The sequence below is a fragment of the Glycine soja genome, chromosome 18 (genome assembly GCF_004193775.1).
Source record: "Glycine soja cultivar W05 chromosome 18, ASM419377v2, whole genome shotgun sequence".
NCBI classification, from domain to species: Eukaryota; Viridiplantae; Streptophyta; class Magnoliopsida; order Fabales; family Fabaceae; genus Glycine; species Glycine soja.
The window spans coordinates 31,415,740-31,420,746 of record NC_041019.1 but is presented as its reverse complement, the minus strand read 5'-3'; the positions used below and the strand labels follow the sequence as shown (position 1 = coordinate 31,420,746).

General features: G+C 26.4%; 1 long non-coding RNA gene across 1 annotated transcript; it reads left to right on the top strand.

Moving 5' to 3' along the window:
- Positions 1–2,655: 2,655 nt before the first annotated feature.
- Positions 2,656–4,760, top strand: LOC114394849. The gene is made up of 4 exons (XR_003662860.1): positions 2,656–2,827; positions 3,177–3,293; positions 3,850–3,918; positions 4,716–4,760. It is a non-coding gene; the product is annotated as an uncharacterized LOC114394849 (long non-coding RNA).
- Positions 4,761–5,007: the final 247 nt, after the last annotated feature.

Below are 5,007 nucleotides of genomic sequence, written 5' to 3'. Positions count from 1 at the left end.
AAAGATAGGGACTATTTTGAATTTTTTATTAAGTTAGGGACTAATATGCAACATGGGTACAAAGTCACGGACTAAATTGCCTATTTACTCATTTTGTTATCATCAAATGATGTGACATCTTTTAAGAGGCATGTCCACGTGTCATGCCACGTCATCCTTTAGTGTCACGTTGGATAGTCCATGTGATACTAAAATTGACCTCACTAACGACGTTACTTTAAAATTTAACGGAAGAACTATTTTGCAACACTTATGCAAAGATAGAGACTATTTTGAATTTAATATTAAGTTAAGGACTAATATGCAAAATGGATACAATCTTAGGGACTAAATTGCATATTCACTCATTTTTTTACTGCAAGAGATATAACATCAATTTTTGTTTTTATTTAACTCAATTAATTCCTTTTAATGCACATGTTTTGATCAAACTAAATAAGAAGAATTAGAATACCTTTGAACACGTTAGATATTGTTCTAATTGTTCAAGAAATGAATGACTCTTTACTTTGTGTCTTTTGTTTTCCATCATGATCTAATAAAGAGTCTGCTTTAATGACCAAAGAAAAATTAATTAAAAAATAATTTTATTTACCATAAATACTAAACATGTTATTTACATATTTACCCTTTGAGTGGAAAAATAAAATGATAAAAATGTCTCAGACCTACTTACTTTTATATATATATATATATATATATATATATATATATATATATATAAAGATAAAGATTAAAAAAAATTACAATGCATTGGTCAAAAGTTGGAAGTATAGTAATTTATGAAACAATAAGTTGAGCAAATAAATGTAAAAATCAAATAAAATTAGGTACAAAATCCAAATTGTAGGTAACTGATAACAGATTTAGTATTCGTGCAATGCAATCGATATAAACAGTTTATCTTTGAGTGATGAGTATTATATGAATTATATTAGTTGTAAATTTTTCTTAAGCTTTTACTAGTGCATAGTTATTAATGTTCAATTAAAAAAATCTAAAATTATAATAGAACCCAATTATTTTCATGTAATTTTAATTTTAAGCTGGTTTTAAAATAATTGTACATCCTTATGAGTTAAGTCTAAATTTCTTTTATTACATTCATAAAGAAATATTGATCTCCATCAGTGATATTTTATTTGTACTTATGTTAAATAATATAAATCATTCAATGAATAAAATACATTTATATATATATTTAAAAATTTATAATAATAGATATAAAAAGATATAATTTTGCCATAATAATTTAGATGTTCAAGTGATTTCAAATAAAATGTTAATCCCCGTTAACTAATTGTAAATTTTCTACATGTTTTTATAAAAGCTAGCGAAAATACATGCATTATCGCCTTTTGTGTTCGCATTTTTACTATGCTGTTGTGTTTTATTACGCTAATTAGTTTATATTATTTTAATGAAAAAATTCGTAATACTAACTATACTATTTACTTCTTGTAAAGTAAAAAGACAGTTATGACATTTTTTAGTTCCTATTTATTATCACATATAATTGTATATTTTAAAATATTCTTAAAAAAAAACTTATTTTATATATCATTTTTTTGTGAATATTTTTTATATCTTTTAATTTATCATCAAATGCATAAACGTATGTATTTAAATCCTTAATTAAGTTTGATTATCTTAATTAATGAACATGATAATATAACAAAACGTTGCTAATATATCCATGAGATAATAAGTTAGTTTAAATTAACTTTTTACTAAATAAAAGAAAAATTATTATAAAATGTATAAAAACAAATACAACAGTCATGAGTGGATTGCTAACAAAAAAAGGTATTCTTATTCTCAAATTTTCATAATGGTTTGTTTGAGTGTTACTACAATGACCCGAGGTATAAAAAAATTATATATATATATATATATATATATATATATATATATATATATATATATATATAATTTGAAGTAGCATATATTTGTAAAACTGCATAAAAATGAAAGGTGATTTGGCTGTGGCTAATCCACAATATGTATAAATCAAATTTCAAAATTAAAAACAAATTATACAAAATGAAAGATTTATACATGATTGAACAAACTAAGATCATATGAACTAAAAAAAGATGATGTTTATGTCATTAATCATCTGCAAAATCCATTAACTAATAAGATATTACAATGGCCCGATCTGGTCCAATCCGGCCCGGTCATTGACTTGGTCGAGGTAGTGGGTCAGTGATCCAACCGGTAGACTAGTAATTGGTTCAGTTTGATCCGTTATATATTTAAAAATTTAAAATTATATATGTATTTATTACATACAAGTATATAACTAACATTATTTGATTAAGTAAAGTTCATTCATACTCCTAAATCTAAAATAACTATTGAAATATTAAAGTTGATAACACAAGTTTTAATTCAATAAGACAATTACACAAGTCCATGATAAGTTTTGAAATGAAAACACAAATAGCATCGACATGATAACATCCATAATTTACATTCAAGGAGCCAATATTGGGTCAACTTCAGGTAATCCTTCTTCATCAAAAGAATGAGACTCTTCACTGATATTACTTTCATTTGGATTAACATTTTCCATGGTGTTTTTTGGTGGTTGTGGCACATCATCGTCCTGATTTAGCTTACAATTTGCCGTGTTAATGCTCCCTAACTTTGCAATCACGTGGCTCTGACAAACAGGACAACCTTTTGAGTGAGAAGGTCAAGAAGCAATGGAAGGAACTGGAAGAAAATAAGTTGATGTGACTGTATTAGTATAAGTTTGAACTATTATTTTATATTAATTTTGTTCATCAACAGGTCGTATTGGAAAGCAATGCCGAGAGAGGTAGGCAACAATAGACCTTTTAGATTTTAGAGTGGCCATTTTTGTGTATACTTTGAATTTATCTTTTTTGTCTTATTTGATGTATTACTTTTTTCTGTGATCCAATGGCAACTTTTGTGTACAATGTACTAATCAAGAACCATTTTCTATAGCCTTTTCTGTTAGAGTTTCCTGCTTGGCGTCTAACTCTGCACATGTTACTAACTCATCAAGAACATATTTGAATCAAATTGATTATCTTTTATAAATATGTTAGATAACCTGAGGTTTTATATTTGGCATATAATTGTTTCTTTGTTTCCTATAAAATACGTTAGATGAACTAGTAGTTAATTAGTTATCATTTCAGGTACTAATACTTGCTTCCCGGAAAGAAGGATGCATGGACAGAGGAGGAGGAACTAGCTTACTATTACCAAATATACGATAATAAGTGGGCAGAAATTGTAAGGATTCTTCCTGGAAGGTACTTTGTTTGAATGTTAATATGCAGGTTTCAAAACATTCATCAATACGTATGTATAAAGTATGATTTTAATCATGTTAATATGATTTGATTTTGGTTATAGTTTTAAAAAAATAATCTGTGTTTATTTTGAGTCAATTATACTCTTCAATGAATGTTGAACTTGAATCCTGTTCACCATGCTTTAGTTTTGTGATGTCATAAATATTTAATTCCAACTTTAGAAAATATCATTCACCTCACTTCTTTTTCACTAGATTTCCCACTCACATTAAGGACTAAAATGTTCACTTCATAAAAGTGGAACAATGTAGGCTAGCAAAAGTGGAACAATAATATTGAAGACATTGATAAATGTACATGCTTTTCTGGTTTAAGTGCTACAAATCTTTCTGTATCTAATGACCCATGATAATTATTTGTATCTTTTTTGAGAATATCAAACTATATTGGTACTGAATTCAGGAACATAATGCTTTTATTTTGTGTTTGATAATGTGTATGTTTTTATATTTTTTGGACATGATTGTGACTCACTTTGCTTTGCTTGGAACAGTAAGATATGAAGCGCATCTATGGGATAACAGCCGTAGGCGAGAGGTTCAGGCCAGAAAAGGGCATCAAGGTTTTTTTTTCTCTCTACGTGTTTTTTTAGTAGATGAATTAATTTGAACTTTGAAAATAAGAAAATGATAAGAGTAAATGAGTAAAATACAAAAAGAAATAAATAGGGACACTGACACTAGTATAAGACACGCAAAAGTATATGTAGAGGGAAATGACAACATATATACATTATATTTTGGAGTGTACGTATGTACAGTTATAACAAAGGTATATTCATGATATTAAATGTTATATTTTTTTTATAAAAAAAATAGTTTTGGATTTTTTATTGCTTGCTCCAAGGTGTTCGTTGATATTTTTTTCATAATTTTATTCTAAAAAGAGATACCATGATTTGTGACCTTTAATTATGAATTTGTACGTACAATATTTCATATATATATATATATATATATATATATATATATAAAATAAAAAGAAATAAAAATAGAGACTAAAAAAACAGAAAAAAATGTATATAAGATGGTCGATATACAAGAAAGATAAAAGAATATTATAAAGGAATTGTACAAATAATATATTAATCCTTTTAATAAGGAAACTTATATAGGAAGCAATTAATAAGAAGTGTAGGCGAAAGACTTGCTGAACCTTTGTAATCAAACTGCAATAGAACTTTTTTTTTCTCCATCAATTATTATTACATAATTTCCTAGTTTTGAGTTGTCATTCTGTTGCTAGTTTGATTACCTATCAAAACAAGAAAAACACATTGCAATTGTTTGGACTAGTTTTAATTTCTTCCAATTCCATGGCTGGGAAAGATAGAATCCTAATTTTGGGACCCACTGGTAGACTACTAATTGAAAAGTCCAGTTGAAGATCAATGTAGCAATAAAAAAAGCTGGAAACGTCAAGGTTAGTCCTTTTTATTGAATAATGTTAAATTCTTATATACTATGAGATGAGGATTGAGGAGTGATTAAATTAATTTCTTTTCAGTTGATTTTGTGGTATAAAAATAATTAATGAATGTGTTGCACGTGCTTTATCATCTATTAGGATTAAGATTAGGATCAGGATGTCTGAATATAAGAATTTTACATGATAAAATATATTTTTTAGTTTTTTTTAAATATAATTAAAT